Genomic DNA, 16,545 nt, shown 5'->3' with positions numbered 1-16,545 from the left:
AGCAGCAGTAGCTGTTGTAGTAATAGTAGTAGAATTTGCCATGCACTGGACTACTAGTAGTAGCAGTAGTAGTAGCAATAGTAGAAGCAGCAGCAGTAGTAGTAGTGTTAATATTTGCCATGCACTGGGCTATTAGTAGTAGTAGTATCAGCAGCACCTGTACAAGTAGCAGCAGCAGCAGTAGTAGCAGCAGTAGTAGTAATGGCAGCAGTGGTGGTAATAGTAGTAGTATTTGCCATGCACTGGCCTAGTAGTAGTAGTAGTAGTAGTAGTAGTGGTAGAAACAGCAGTAGAAGTGGCATCAGCAGCAGTAATAGTGGCAGCATATTTGACCTGCAGAGGGCCAGAAATAGAAGTAGAAGAATCAGCAAGAGCAATAGTAGTAGCCGGCCCACGCTGCGTTAGGCGAAGCCCAACCGCAGACCGGGCCGGCCCTCCTGCCCGACAGCAGGTGGCCCGAAGCCAGTGGGAGCCAGCATTGTGTTGGTAAAGCCCCTTAGGCCCAGCAACGCCACCCTTGCCCCCACGCCACCGTCCGAGCTCAGGACCCCGCCCCAGGTGGCCGGCAGGCCCGGGGAAGCGGCCTGGGCCCTCGACAACGCTCCCGCGCCCGGCCATGGTGAAACGGCGGAGGGGCGGCTTTTTCCGTATGGAGCTGTGGAGAGCCAGCCCGGCAGACAGGTGGCGGCGCCGGGGCTGGGCTCCAGTGGGGGCGGCCAGGTGCAGGTCGAGGGGCTCGCGGGCCGCACGGACGGCCCCCGGGTCCGCGGCCACGTCTGGTTTCCGTCAGGCGGAAGCGTCTGGTGTGTCTCCGCCTTCCAGGGCCGCCTTCTGGCCGCCTGGCAGCTCAGGCAGGCAGGGAGCGCCCCATCAGAAGCTTGCTGTGGTGGGAGGGGCCTGAGGAGGTGGGGCTTGCATCTGTACCCGGCGGGGGCGGAGATAGCCGCGAACGCCGCGGGCGCCAAAAGGAGAAGGCGGAGCGGGAGGCAAAAAGCCTAGAGCACCCGGTCTTCCCTAGAGGTCTCCCATCCAAGTTCTAACCAGGCCCGACCCTGCTTAGCTTCCGCGATCGCGGCGAGATCGGGCCCTTCTAGGCTGGTGGGGCAGTAGATGCCGGCGGCGTCGCGGGCTGCCTCTTGAGGCGCAGCTTATCAGGCGCTTGGGCCTTACCGTCAGCCCAGCGGCCCACCCGTCCCGGCAGGGCCCCGCCGCCTGCCTAGGCCGGGGAACGGAGGTCTCGGGCACCTGGGGGTGGCGGAGGTGTTGGCGACCACCCAGCCCAGGGCGGGCGGGACCCAGCAAACTTTTCGGCGCTTGACGCCCCGCCCCAGATCCCGCAGGCCGCTCACGGGGAAGTGGCCCAGGAGGCTTCCGGGCCCGGGGACCGCGGTCCCTTGGGCATCCCACCTGCCCGCCCACGCTGCGCTAGGCGCAGCTCAGACGCATACCGGACCGGCCCTCCTGACCGACAGAAGCTGGCCCGAAGCCACTGCGAGCCACCATTGAGTTGGCACGGCCCCTAAGACCCAGCCACGCCACCTTCGCCCCCATGTCACCGTCCGAGCTCAGGACCCCGCCCCAGGTGGCCGGCAGGCCCAGGGAAGCGGCCTGGGCCCTCGACCCCGCTCCCGCGCCCGGCCATAATGAAACGGCGGAGGGGCGGCTTTTTCCGTATGGAGCTGTGGAGAGCCAGCCCGGCAGACAGGTGGCGGCGCCGGGGCTGGGCTCCAGTGGGGGCGGCCAGGTGCAGGTCGAGGGGCTCGCGGGCCGCACGGACGGCCCACGGGTCCCCGGCCACGTCTGGTTTCCGTCAGGCGGAAGCGTCTGGTGTGTCTCCGCCTTCCAGGGCCGCCTTCTGGCCGCCTGGCCGCTCAGGCAGGCAGGGAGCGCCCCATCAGACGCTTGCTGTGGTGGGGGGGGCCTGAGGAGGTGGGGCTTGCATCTGTACCCGGCGGGGGCGGAGATAGCCGCGAACGCCGCGGGCGCCAAAAGGAGAAGGCGGAGCGGGAGGCAAAAAGCCTAGAGCACCCGGTCTTCCCTAGAGGTCTCCCATCCAAGTTCTAACCAGGCCCGACCCTGCTTAGCTTCCGCGATCGCGGCGAGATCGGGCCCTTCTAGGCTGGTTTGGCAGTAGATGCCGGCGGGGTCGCGGGCTGCCTCTTGAGGCGCAGCTTAGCGGGCGCTTGGGCCTTACCGCCAGCCCAGCGGCCCGCCCGTCCCGGCAGGGCCCCGCCGCCCGCCTAGGCCGGGGAACGGAGGTAGCAGCAGCAGTAGAAGTAGCAGCAGTAGTGGTAATAGAAGTAGTATTTGCCATGCACTGGGCTAGTAGTAATAGTAGTGGTAGTAGCAGCAGGAGAAGTGGCTGCAGCAGCAGGAGTAGTAGCACCATATATTCCCTGCAGAGGGCCAGTAGTAGTAGTAGCAGTAGCAGCAATTGAAGTAGTAGTAGTAGATTTGCCATGCAGTGGACTGCTAGTAGTAGCAGTAGTAGTAGAGTTAGCATCAGCAATAGAAGTGGCATCAGCAGCAGTAATAGTACCAGCAGATTTGTCCTGCAGTGGGCCAGTAGTGATAATAGAAGTAGCAGCCATAGCAGTAGTAGTAGTAGATTTGCCATACACAGGGCTAGTAGTATTGATACTAGTAGTAGAAGTAGTAGCAGCATCAGGAGTAGTAGTAGTAGTATTTTCAATGCACTGGACTACTAGTAGTAGCAGTAGTAGTAGCATTTGTACAAGCAGCAGCAGTAGTAGTAATAGTAGTAGTATTTGCCATGCATTGGGCTAGTAGTAGTAGTAAGAGTGGTAGCAATAGCAGTAGAAGTGGCAGCAGCAGGAGCAATTGGAGCAGCATATTTGACTTGCAGTGGGCCAGGAATAGTAGTAGAAGTAGCAGGAACAGCAATAATAGTAGTATATTTGCCATGCACTGGGCTAGTAGTATTGATAGTTGTAGTAGCGGAAGTAGCAGCAGCAGCACTAGTAGTAATAGTAGTAGTATTTGCTATATACTAGATTACTAGCATTAGCAGTAGTAGTAACATTACTATTAGCAGCAGTAGCTGTTGTAGTAATAGTAGTAGAATTTGCCATGCACTGGACTACTAGTAGTAGCAGTAGTAGTAGCAATAGTAGAAGCAGCAGCAGTAGTAGTAGTGTTAATATTTGCCATGCACTGGGCTATTAGTAGTAGTAGTATCAGCAGCACCTGTACAAGTAGCAGCAGCAGCAGTAGTAGCAGCAGTAGTAGTAATGGCAGCAGTGGTGGTAATAGTAGTAGTATTTGCCATGCACTGGCCTAGTAGTAGTAGTAGTAGTAGTAGTAGTGGTAGAAACAGCAGTAGAAGTGGCATCAGCAGCAGTAATAGTGGCAGCATATTTGACCTGCAGAGGGCCAGAAATAGAAGTAGAAGAATCAGCAAGAGCAATAGTAGTAGCCGGCCCACGCTGCGTTAGGCGAAGCCCAACCGCAGACCGGGCCGGCCCTCCTGCCCGACAGCAGGTGGCCCGAAGCCAGTGGGAGCCAGCATTGTGTTGGTAAAGCCCCTTAGGCCCAGCAACGCCACCCTTGCCCCCACGCCACCGTCCGAGCTCAGGACCCCGCCCCAGGTGGCCGGCAGGCCCGGGGAAGCGGCCTGGGCCCTCGACAACGCTCCCGCGCCCGGCCATGGTGAAACGGCGGAGGGGCGGCTTTTTCCGTATGGAGCTGTGGAGAGCCAGCCCGGCAGACAGGTGGCGGCGCCGGGGCTGGGCTCCAGTGGGGGCGGCCAGGTGCAGGTCGAGGGGCTCGCGGGCCGCACGGACGGCCCCCGGGTCCGCGGCCACGTCTGGTTTCCGTCAGGCGGAAGCGTCTGGTGTGTCTCCGCCTTCCAGGGCCGCCTTCTGGCCGCCTGGCAGCTCAGGCAGGCAGGGAGCGCCCCATCAGAAGCTTGCTGTGGTGGGAGGGGCCTGAGGAGGTGGGGCTTGCATCTGTACCCGGCGGGGGCGGAGATAGCCGCGAACGCCGCGGGCGCCAAAAGGAGAAGGCGGAGCGGGAGGCAAAAAGCCTAGAGCACCCGGTCTTCCCTAGAGGTCTCCCATCCAAGTTCTAACCAGGCCCGACCCTGCTTAGCTTCCGCGATCGCGGCGAGATCGGGCCCTTCTAGGCTGGTTTGGCAGTAGATGCCGGCGGGGTCGCGGGCTGCCTCTTGAGGCGCAGCTTAGCGGGCGCTTGGGCCTTACCGTCAGCCCAGCGACCCACCCGTCCCGGCAGGGCCCCGCCGCCTGCCTAGGCCGGGGAACGGAGGTCTCGGGCACCTGGGGGTGGCGGAGGTGTTGGCGACCACCCAGCCCAGGGCGGGCGGGACCCAGCAAACTTTTCGGCGCTTGACGCCCCGCCCCAGATCCCGCAGGCCGCTCACGGGGAAGTGGCCCAGGAGGCTTCCGGGCCCGGGGACCGCGGTCCCTTGGGCATCCCACCTGCCCGCCCACGCTGCGCTAGGCGCAGCTCAGACGCATACCGGACCGGCCCTCCTGACCGACAGAAGCTGGCCCGAAGCCACTGCGAGCCACCATTGAGTTGGCACGGCCCCTAAGACCCAGCCACGCCACCTTCGCCCCCATGTCACCGTCCGAGCTCAGGACCCCGCCCCAGGTGGCCGGCAGGCCCAGGGAAGCGGCCTGGGCCCTCGACCCCGCTCCCGCGCCCGGCCATAATGAAACGGCGGAGGGGCGGCTTTTTCCGTATGGAGCTGTGGAGAGCCAGCCCGGCAGACAGGTGGCGGCGCCGGGGCTGGGCTCCAGTGGGGGCGGCCAGGTGCAGGTCGAGGGGCTCGCGGGCCGCACGGACGGCCCACGGGTCCCCGGCCACGTCTGGTTTCCGTCAGGCGGAAGCGTCTGGTGTGTCTCCGCCTTCCAGGGCCGCCTTCTGGCCGCCTGGCCGCTCAGGCAGGCAGGGAGCGCCCCATCAGACGCTTGCTGTGGTGGGGGGGGCCTGAGGAGGTGGGGCTTGCATCTGTACCCGGCGGGGGTGGAGATAGCCGCGAACGCCGCGGGCGCCAAAAGGAGAAGGCGGAGCGGGAGGCAAAAAGCCTAGAGCACCCGGTCTTCCCTAGAGGTCTCCCATCCAAGTTCTAACCAGGCCCGACCCTGCTTAGCTTCCGCGATCGCGGCGAGATCGGGCCCTTCTAGGCTGGTTTGGCAGTAGATGCCGGCGGGGTCGCGGGCTGCCTCTTGAGGCGCAGCTTAGCGGGCGCTTGGGCCTTACCGTCAGCCCAGCGGCCCACCCGTCCCGGCAGGGCCCCGCCGCCTGCCTAGGCCGGGGAACGGAGGTCTCGGGCACCTGGGGGTGGCGGAGGTGTTGGCGACCACCCAGCCCAGGGCGGGCGCGACCCAGCAAACTTTTCGGCGCTTGACGCCCCGCCCCAGATCCCGCAGGCCGCTCACGGGGAAGTGGCCCAGGAGGCTTCCGGGCCCGGGGACCGCGGTCCCTTGGGCATCCCACCTGCCCGCCCACGCTGCGCTAGGCGCAGCTCAGACGCATACCGGACCGGCCCTCCTGACCGACAGAAGCTGGCCCGAAGCCACTGCGAGCCACCATTGAGTTGGCACGGCCCCTAAGACCCAGCCACGCCACCTTCGCCCCCATGTCACCGTCCGAGCTCAGGACCCCGCCCCAGGTGGCCGGCAGGCCCAGGGAAGCGGCCTGGGCCCTCGACCCCGCTCCCGCGCCCGGCCATAATGAAACGGCGGAGGGGCGGCTTTTTCCGTATGGAGCTGTGGAGAGCCAGCCCGGCAGACAGGTGGCGGCGCCGGGGCTGGGCTCCAGTGGGGGCGGCCAGGTGCAGGTCGAGGGGCTCGCGGGCCGCACGGACGGCCCACGGGTCCCCGGCCACGTCTGGTTTCCGTCAGGCGGAAGCGTCTGGTGTGTCTCCACCTTCCAGGGCCGCCTTCTGGCCGCCTGGCCGCTCAGGCAGGCAGGGAGCGCCCCATCAGACGCTTGCTGTGGTGGGGGGGGCCTGAGGAGGTGGGGCTTGCATCTGTACCCGGCGGGGGCGGAGATAGCCGCGAACGCCGCGGGCGCCAAAAGGAGAAGGCGGAGCGGGAGGCAAAAAGCCTAGAGCACCCGGTCTTCCCTAGAGGTCTCCCATCCAAGTTCTAACCAGGCCCGACCCTGCTTAGCTTCCGCGATCGCGGCGAGATCGGGCCCTTCTAGGCTGGTTTGGCAGTAGATGCCGGCGGGGTCGCGGGCTGCCTCTTGAGGTGCAGCTTAGCGGGCGCTTGGGCCTTACCGCCAGCCCAGCGGCCCGCCCGTCCCGGCAGGGCCCCGCCGCCCGCCTAGGCCGGGGAACGGAGGTAGCAGCAGCAGTAGAAGTAGCAGCAGTAGTGGTAATAGAAGTAGTATTTGCCATGCACTGGGCTAGTAGTAATAGTAGTGGTAGTAGCAGCAGGAGAAGTGGCTGCAGCAGCAGGAGTAGTAGCACCATATAGTCCCTGCAGAGGGCCAGTAGTAGTAGTAGCAGTAGCAGCAATTGAAGTAGTAGTAGTAGATTTGCCATGCAGTGGACTGCTAGTAGTAGCAGTAGTAGTAGAGTTAGCATCAGCAATAGAAGTGGCATCAGCAGCAGTAATAGTACCAGCAGATTTGTCCTGCAGTGGGCCAGTAGTGATAATAGAAGTAGCAGCCATAGCAGTAGTAGTAGTAGATTTGCCATACACAGGGCTAGTAGTATTGATACTAGTAGTAGAAGTAGTAGCAGCATCAGGAGTAGTAGTAGTAGTATTTTCAATGCACTGGACTACTAGTAGTAGCAGTAGTAGTAGCATTTGTACAAGCAGCAGCAGTAGTAGTAATAGTAGTAGTATTTGCCATGCATTGGGCTAGTAGTAGTAGTAAGAGTGGTAGCAATAGCAGTAGAAGTGGCAGCAGCAGGAGCAATTGGAGCAGCATATTTGACTTGCAGTGGGCCAGGAATAGTAGTAGAAGTAGCAGGAACAGCAATAATAGTAGTATATTTGCCATGCACTGGGCTAGTAGTATTGATAGTTGTAGTAGCGGAAGTAGCAGCAGCAGCACTAGTAGTAATAGTAGTAGTATTTGCCATATACTAGATTACTAGCATTAGCAGTAGTAGTAACATTACTATTAGCAGCAGTAGCTGTTGTAGTAATAGTAGTAGAATTTGCCATGCACTGGACTACTAGTAGTAGCAGTAGTAGTAGCAATAGTAGAAGCAGCAGCAGTAGTAGTAGTGTTAATATTTGCCATGCACTGGGCTATTAGTAGTAGTAGTATCAGCAGCACCTGTACAAGTAGCAGCAGCAGCAGTAGTAGCAGCAGTAGTAGTAATGGCAGCAGTGGTGGTAATAGTAGTAGTATTTGCCATGCACTGGCCTAGTAGTAGTAGTAGTAGTAGTAGTAGTGGTAGAAACAGCAGTAGAAGTGGCATCAGCAGCAGTAATAGTGGCAGCATATTTGACCTGCAGAGGGTCAGAAATAGAAGTAGAAGAATCAGCAAGAGCAATAGTAGTAGCCGGCCCACGCTGCGTTAGGCGAAGCCCAACCGCAGACCGGGCCGGCCCTCCTGCCCGACAGCAGGTGGCCCGAAGCCAGTGGGAGCCAGCATTGTGTTGGTAAAGCCCCTTAGGCCCAGCAACGCCACCCTTGCCCCCACGCCACCGTCCGAGCTCAGGACCCCGCCCCAGGTGGCCGGCAGGCCCGGGGAAGCGGCCTGGGCCCTCGACAACGCTCCCGCGCCCGGCCATGGTGAAACGGCGGAGGGGCGGCTTTTTCCGTATGGAGCTGTGGAGAGCCAGCCCGGCAGACAGGTGGCGGCGCCGGGGCTGGGCTCCAGTGGGGGCGGCCAGGTGCAGGTCGAGGGGCTCGCGGGCCGCACGGACGGCCCCCGGGTCCGCGGCCACGTCTGGTTTCCGTCAGGCGGAAGCGTCTGGTGTGTCTCCGCCTTCCAGGGCCGCCTTCTGGCCGCCTGGCAGCTCAGGCAGGCAGGGAGCGCCCCATCAGAAGCTTGCTGTGGTGGGAGGGGCCTGAGGAGGTGGGGCTTGCATCTGTACCCGGCGGGGGCGGAGATAGCCGCGAACGCCGCGGGCGCCAAAAGGAGAAGGCGGAGCGGGAGGCAAAAAGCCTAGAGCACCCGGTCTTCCCTAGAGGTCTCCCATCCAAGTTCTAACCAGGCCCGACCCTGCTTAGCTTCCGCGATCGCGGCGAGATCGGGCCCTTCTAGGCTGGTGGGGCAGTAGATGCCGGCGGCGTCGCGGGCTGCCTCTTGAGGCGCAGCTTATCAGGCGCTTGGGCCTTACCGTCAGCCCAGCGGCCCACCCGTCCCGGCAGGGCCCCGCCGCCTGCCTAGGCCGGGGAACGGAGGTCTCGGGCACCTGGGGGTGGCGGAGGTGTTGGCGACCACCCAGCCCAGGGCGGGCGGGACCCAGCAAACTTTTCGGCGCTTGACGCCCCGCCCCAGATCCCGCAGGCCGCTCACGGGGAAGTGGCCCAGGAGGCTTCCGGGCCCGGGGACCGCGGTCCCTTGGGCATCCCACCTGCCCGCCCACGCTGCGCTAGGCGCAGCTCAGACGCATACCGGACCGGCCCTCCTGACCGACAGAAGCTGGCCCGAAGCCACTGCGAGCCACCATTGAGTTGGCACGGCCCCTAAGACCCAGCCACGCCACCTTCGCCCCCATGTCACCGTCCGAGCTCAGGACCCCGCCCCAGGTGGCCGGCAGGCCCAGGGAAGCGGCCTGGGCCCTCGACCCCGCTCCCGCGCCCGGCCATAATGAAACGGCGGAGGGGCGGCTTTTTCCGTATGGAGCTGTGGAGAGCCAGCCCGGCAGACAGGTGGCGGCGCCGGGGCTGGGCTCCAGTGGGGGCGGCCAGGTGCAGGTCGAGGGGCTCGCGGGCCGCACGGACGGCCCACGGGTCCCCGGCCACGTCTGGTTTCCGTCAGGCGGAAGCGTCTGGTGTGTCTCCGCCTTCCAGGGCCGCCTTCTGGCCGCCTGGCCGCTCAGGCAGGCAGGGAGCGCCCCATCAGACGCTTGCTGTGGTGGGGGGGGCCTGAGGAGGTGGGGCTTGCATCTGTACCCGGCGGGGGCGGAGATAGCCGCGAACGCCGCGGGCGCCAAAAGGAGAAGGCGGAGCGGGAGGCAAAAAGCCTAGAGCACCCGGTCTTCCCTAGAGGTCTCCCATCCAAGTTCTAACCAGGCCCGACCCTGCTTAGCTTCCGCGATCGCGGCGAGATCGGGCCCTTCTAGGCTGGTTTGGCAGTAGATGCCGGCGGGGTCGCGGGCTGCCTCTTGAGGCGCAGCTTAGCGGGCGCTTGGGCCTTACCGCCAGCCCAGCGGCCCGCCCGTCCCGGCAGGGCCCCGCCGCCCGCCTAGGCCGGGGAACGGAGGTAGCAGCAGCAGTAGAAGTAGCAGCAGTAGTGGTAATAGAAGTAGTATTTGCCATGCACTGGGCTAGTAGTAATAGTAGTGGTAGTAGCAGCAGGAGAAGTGGCTGCAGCAGCAGGAGTAGTAGCACCATATATTCCCTGCAGAGGGCCAGTAGTAGTAGTAGCAGTAGCAGCAATTGAAGTAGTAGTAGTAGATTTGCCATGCAGTGGACTGCTAGTAGTAGCAGTAGTAGTAGAGTTAGCATCAGCAATAGAAGTGGCATCAGCAGCAGTAATAGTACCAGCAGATTTGTCCTGCAGTGGGCCAGTAGTGATAATAGAAGTAGCAGCCATAGCAGTAGTAGTAGTAGATTTGCCATACACAGGGCTAGTAGTATTGATACTAGTAGTAGAAGTAGTAGCAGCATCAGGAGTAGTAGTAGTAGTATTTTCAATGCACTGGACTACTAGTAGTAGCAGTAGTAGTAGCATTTGTACAAGCAGCAGCAGTAGTAGTAATAGTAGTAGTATTTGCCATGCATTGGGCTAGTAGTAGTAGTAAGAGTGGTAGCAATAGCAGTAGAAGTGGCAGCAGCAGGAGCAATTGGAGCAGCATATTTGACTTGCAGTGGGCCAGGAATAGTAGTAGAAGTAGCAGGAACAGCAATAATAGTAGTATATTTGCCATGCACTGGGCTAGTAGTATTGATAGTTGTAGTAGCGGAAGTAGCAGCAGCAGCACTAGTAGTAATAGTAGTAGTATTTGCCATATACTAGATTACTAGCATTAGCAGTAGTAGTAACATTACTATTAGCAGCAGTAGCTGTTGTAGTAATAGTAGTAGAATTTGCCATGCACTGGACTACTAGTAGTAGCAGTAGTAGTAGCAATAGTAGAAGCAGCAGCAGTAGTAGTAGTGTTAATATTTGCCATGCACTGGGCTATTAGTAGTAGTAGTATCAGCAGCACCTGTACAAGTAGCAGCAGCAGTAGTAGTAGCAGCAGTAGTAGTAATGGCAGCAGTGGTGGTAATAGTAGTAGTATTTGCCATGCACTGGCCTAGTAGTAGTAGTAGTAGTAGTAGTGGTAGAAACAGCAGTAGAAGTGGCATCAGCAGCAGTAATAGTGGCAGCATATTTGACCTGCAGAGGGCCAGAAATAGAAGTAGAAGAATCAGCAAGAGCAATAGTAGTAGCCGGCCCACGCTGCGTTAGGCGAAGCCCAACCGCAGACCGGGCCGGCCCTCCTGCCCGACAGCAGGTGGCCCGAAGCCAGTGGGAGCCAGCATTGTGTTGGTAAAGCCCCTTAGGCCCAGCAACGCCACCCTTGCCCCCACGCCACCGTCCGAGCTCAGGACCTCGACCCAGGTGGCCGGCAGGCCCGGGGAAGCGGCCTGGGCCCTCGACAACGCTCCCGCGCCTGGCCATGGTGAAACGGCGGAGGGGCGGCTTTTTCCGTATGGAGCTGTGGAGAGCCAGCCCGGCAGACAGGTGGCGGCGCCGGGGCTGGGCTCCAGTGGGGGCGGCCAGGTGCAGGTCGAGGGGCTCGCGGGCCGCACGGACGGCCCCCGGGTCCGCGGCCACGTCTGGTTTCCGTCAGGCGGAAGCGTCTGGTGTGTCTCCGCCTTCCAGGGCCGCCTTCTGGCCGCCTGGCAGCTCAGGCAGGCAGGGAGCGCCCCATCAGAAGCTTGCTGTGGTGGGAGGGGCCTGAGGAGGTGGGGCTTGCATCTGTACCCGGTGGGGGCGGAGATAGCCGCGAACGCCGCGGGCGCCAAAAGGAGAAGGCGGAGCGGGAGGCAAAATGCCTAGAGCACCCGGTCTTCCCTAGAGGTCTCCCATCCAAGTTCTAACCAGGCCCGACCCTGCTTAGCTTCCGCGATCGCGGCGAGATCGGGCCCTTCTAGGCTGGTTTGGCAGTAGATGCCGGCAGGGTCGCGGGCTGCCTCTTGAGGCGCAGTTTATCAGGCGCTTGGGCCTTACCGCCAGCCCAGTGGCCCGCCCGTCCCGGCAGGGCCCCGCCGTCCGCCTAGGCTGGGGAACGGAGGTAGCAGCAGCAGTAGAAGTAGCAGCAGTAGTGGTAATAGAAGTAGTATTTGCCAAGCACTGGGCTAGTAGTAATAGTAGTGGTAGTAGCAGCAGGAGAAGTGGCTGCAGCAGCAGGAGTAGTAGCACCATATATTCCCTGCAGAGGGCCAGTAGTAGTAGTAGCAGTAGCAGCAATTGAAGTAGTAGTAGTAGATTTGCCATGCAGTGGACTGCTAGTAGTAGCAGTAGTAGTAGAGTTAGCATCAGCAATAGAAGTGGCATCAGCAGCAGTAATAGTACCAGCAGATTTGTCCTGCAGTGGGCCAGTAGTGATAATAGAAGTAGCAGCCATAGCAGTAGTAGTAGTAGATTTGCCATACACAGGGCTAGTAGTATTGATACTAGTAGTAGAAGTAGTAGCAGCATCAGGAGTAGTAGTAGTAGTATTTTCAATGCACTGGACTACTAGTAGTAGCAGTAGTAGTAGCATTTGTACAAGCAGCAGCAGTAGTAGTAATAGTAGTAGTATTTGCCATGCATTGGGCTAGTAGTAGTAGTAAGAGTGGTAGCAATAGCAGTAGAAGTGGCAGCAGCAGGAGCAATTGGAGCAGCATATTTGACTTGCAGTGGGCCAGGAATAGTAGTAGAAGTAGCAGGAACAGCAATAATAGTAGTATATTTGCCATGCACTGGGCTAGTAGTATTGATAGTTGTAGTAGCGGAAGTAGCAGCAGCAGCACTAGTAGTAATAGTAGTAGTATTTGCCATATACTAGATTACTAGCATTAGCAGTAGTAGTAACATTACTATTAGCAGCAGTAGCTGTTGTAGTAATAGTAGTAGAATTTGCCATGCACTGGACTACTAGTAGTAGCAGTAGTAGTAGCAATAGTAGAAGCAGCAGCAGTAGTAGTAGTGTTAATATTTGCCATGCACTGGGCTATTAGTAGTAGTAGTATCAGCAGCACCTGTACAAGTAGCAGCAGCAGTAGTAGTAGCAGCAGTAGTAGTAATGGCAGCAGTGGTGGTAATAGTAGTAGTATTTGCCATGCACTGGCCTAGTAGTAGTAGTAGTAGTAGTAGTGGTAGAAACAGCAGTAGAAGTGGCATCAGCAGCAGTAATAGTGGCAGCATATTTGACCTGCAGAGGGCCAGAAATAGAAGTAGAAGAATCAGCAAGAGCAATAGTAGTAGCCGGCCCACGCTGCGTTAGGCGAAGCCCAACCGCAGACCGGGCCGGCCCTCCTGCCCGACAGCAGGTGGCCCGAAGCCAGTGGGAGCCAGCATTGTGTTGGTAAAGCCCCTTAGGCCCAGCAACGCCACCCTTGCCCCCACGCCACCGTCCGAGCTCAGGACCTCGACCCAGGTGGCCGGCAGGCCCGGGGAAGCGGCCTGGGCCCTCGACAACGCTCCCGCGCCTGGCCATGGTGAAACGGCGGAGGGGCGGCTTTTTCCGTATGGAGCTGTGGAGAGCCAGCCCGGCAGACAGGTGGCGGCGCCGGGGCTGGGCTCCAGTGGGGGCGGCCAGGTGCAGGTCGAGGGGCTCGCGGGCCGCACGGACGGCCCCCGGGTCCGCGGCCACGTCTGGTTTCCGTCAGGCGGAAGCGTCTGGTGTGTCTCCGCCTTCCAGGGCCGCCTTCTGGCCGCCTGGCAGCTCAGGCAGGCAGGGAGCGCCCCATCAGAAGCTTGCTGTGGTGGGAGGGGCCTGAGGAGGTGGGGCTTGCATCTGTACCCGGTGGGGGCGGAGATAGCCGCGAACGCCGCGGGCGCCAAAAGGAGAAGGCGGAGCGGGAGGCAAAATGCCTAGAGCACCCGGTCTTCCCTAGAGGTCTCCCATCCAAGTTCTAACCAGGCCCGACCCTGCTTAGCTTCCGCGATCGCGGCGAGATCGGGCCCTTCTAGGCTGGTTTGGCAGTAGATGCCGGCAGGGTCGCGGGCTGCCTCTTGAGGCGCAGCTTATCAGGCGCTTGGGCCTTACCGCCAGCCCAGTGGCCCGCCCGTCCCGGCAGGGCCCCGCCGTCCGCCTAGGCTGGGGAACGGAGGTAGCAGCAGCAGTAGAAGTAGCAGCAGTAGTGGTAATAGAAGTAGTATTTGCCAAGCACTGGGCTAGTAGTAATAGTAGTGGTAGTAGCAGCAGGAGAAGTGGCTGCAGCAGCAGGAGTAGTAGCACCATATATTCCCTGCAGAGGGCCAGTAGTAGTAGTAGCAGTAGCAGCAATTGAAGTAGTAGTAGTAGATTTGCCATGCAGTGGACTGCTAGTAGTAGCAGTAGTAGTAGAGTTAGCATCAGCAATAGAAGTGGCATCAGCAGCAGTAATAGTACCAGCAGATTTGTCCTGCAGTGGGCCAGTAGTGATAATAGAAGTAGCAGCCATAGCAGTAGTAGTAGTAGATTTGCCATACACAGGGCTAGTAGTATTGATACTAGTAGTAGAAGTAGTAGCAGCATCAGGAGTAGTAGTAGTAGTATTTTCAATGCACTGGACTACTAGTAGTAGCAGTAGTAGTAGCATTTGTACAAGCAGCAGCAGTAGTAGTAATAGTAGTAGTATTTGCCATGCATTGGGCTAGTAGTAGTAGTAAGAGTGGTAGCAATAGCAGTAGAAGTGGCAGCAGCAGGAGCAATTGGAGCAGCATATTTGACTTGCAGTGGGCCAGGAATAGTAGTAGAAGTAGCAGGAACAGCAATAATAGTAGTATATTTGCCATGCACTGGGCTAGTAGTATTGATAGTTGTAGTAGCGGAAGTAGCAGCAGCAGCACTAGTAGTAATAGTAGTAGTATTTGCCATATACTAGATTACTAGCATTAGCAGTAGTAGTAACATTACTATTAGCAGCAGTAGCTGTTGTAGTAATAGTAGTAGAATTTGCCATGCACTGGACTACTAGTAGTAGCAGTAGTAGTAGCAATAGTAGAAGCAGCAGCAGTAGTAGTAGTGTTAATATTTGCCATGCACTGGGCTATTAGTAGTAGTAGTATCAGCAGCACCTGTACAAGTAGCAGCAGCAGTAGTAGTAGCAGCAGTAGTAGTAATGGCAGCAGTGGTGGTAATAGTAGTAGTATTTGCCATGCACTGGCCTAGTAGTAGTAGTAGTAGTAGTAGTGGTAGAAACAGCAGTAGAAGTGGCATCAGCAGCAGTAATAGTGGCAGCATATTTGACCTGCAGAGGGCCAGAAATAGAAGTAGAAGAATCAGCAAGAGCAATAGTAGTAGCCGGCCCACGCTGCGTTAGGCGAAGCCCAACCGCAGACCGGGCCGGCCCTCCTGCCCGACAGCAGGTGGCCCGAAGCCAGTGGGAGCCAGCATTGTGTTGGTAAAGCCCCTTAGGCCCAGCAACGCCACCCTTGCCCCCACGCCACCGTCCGAGCTCAGGACCTCGCCCCAGGTGGCCGGCAGGCCCGGGGAAGCGGCCTGGGCCCTCGACAACGCTCCCGCGCCCGGCCATGGTGAAACGGCGGAGGGGCGGCTTTTTCCGTATGGAGCTGTGGAGAGCCAGCCCGGCAGACAGGTGGCGGCGCCGGGGCTGGGCTCCAGTGGGGGCGGCCAGGTGCAGGTCGAGGGGCTCGCGGGCCGCACGGACGGCCCCCGGGTCCGCGGCCACGTCTGGTTTCCGTCAGGCGGAAGCGTCTGGTGTGTCTCCGCCTTCCAGGGCCGCCTTCTGGCCGCCTGGCAGCTCAGGCAGGCAGGGAGCGCCCCATCAGAAGCTTGCTGTGGTGGGAGGGGCCTGAGGAGGTGGGGCTTGCATCTGTACCCGGCGGGGGCGGAGATAGCCGCGAACGCCGCAGGCGCCAAAAGGCGAAGCGGGAGGCAAAATGCCTAGAGCACCCGGTCTTCCCTAGAGGTCTCCCATCCAAGTTCTAACCAGGCCCGACCCTGCTTAGCTTCCGCGATCGCGGCGAGATCGGGCCCTTCTAGGCTGGTGGGGCAGTAGATGCCGGCGGCGTCGCGGGCTGCCTCTTGAGGCGCAGCTTATCAGGCGCTTGGGCCTTACCGTCAGCCCAGCGGCCCGCCCGTCCCGGCAGGGCCCCGCCGCCTGCCTAGGCCGGGGAACGGAGGTCTCGGGCACCTGGGGGTGGCGGAGGTGTTGGCGACCACCCAGCCCAGGGCGGGCGGGACCCAGCAAACTTTTCGGCGCTTGACGCCCCGCCCCAGATCCCGCAGGCCGCTCACGGGGAAGTGGCCCAGGAGGCTTCCGGGCCCGGGGACCGCGGTCCCTTGGGCATCCCACCTGCCCGCCCACGCTGCGCTAGGCGCAGCTCAGACGCATACCGGACCGGCCCTCCTGACCGACAGACGCTGGCCCGAAGCCACTGCGAGCCAACATTGAGTTGGCACGGCCCCTAAGACCCAGCCACGCCACCTTCGCCCCCATGTCACCGTCCGAGCTCAGGACCCCGCCCCAGGTGGCCGGCAGGCCCAGGGAAGCGGCCTGGGCCCTCGACCCCGCTCCCGCGCCCGGCCATAATGAAACGGCGGAGGGGCGGCTTTTTCCGTATGGAGTTGTGGAGAGCCAGCCCGGCAGACAGGTGGTGGCGCCGGGGCTGGGCTCCAGTGGGGGCGGCCAGGTGCAGGTCGAGGGGCTCGCGGGCCGCACGGACGGCCCCCGGGTCCGCGGCCACGTCTGGTTTCCGTCAGGCGGAAGCGTCTGGTGTGTCTCCGCCTTCCAGGGACGCCTTCTGGCCGCCTGGCCGCTCAGGCAGGCAGGGAGCGCCCCATCAGACGCTTGCTGTGGTGGGGGGGGCCTGAGGAGGTGGGGCTTGCATCTGTACCCGGCGGGGGCGGAGATAGCCGCGAACGCCGCGGGCGCCAAAAGGAGAAGGCGGAGCGGGAGGCAAAAAGCCTAGAGCACCCGGTCTTCCCTAGAGGTCTCCCATCCAAGTTCTAACCAGGCCCGACCCTGCTTAGCTTCCGTGATCGCGGCGAGATCGGGCCCTTCTAGGCTGGTTTGGCAGTAGATGCCGGCGGGGTCGCGGGCTGCCTCTTGAGGCGCAGCTTAGCGGGCGCTTGGGCCTTACCGCCAGCCCAGCGGCCCGCCCGTCCCGGCAGGGCCCCGCCGCCCGCCTAGGCCGGGGAACGGAGGTAGCAGCAGCAGTAGAAGTAGCAGCAGTAGTGGTAATAGAAGTAGTATTTGCCATGCACTGGGCTTGTAGTAATA

Source organism: Delphinus delphis, chromosome 9 (genome assembly GCF_949987515.2).
Source record: "Delphinus delphis chromosome 9, mDelDel1.2, whole genome shotgun sequence".
Classification (NCBI taxonomy): domain Eukaryota; kingdom Metazoa; phylum Chordata; class Mammalia; order Artiodactyla; family Delphinidae; genus Delphinus; species Delphinus delphis.
Note: the sequence above shows the minus strand (reverse complement) of the source record.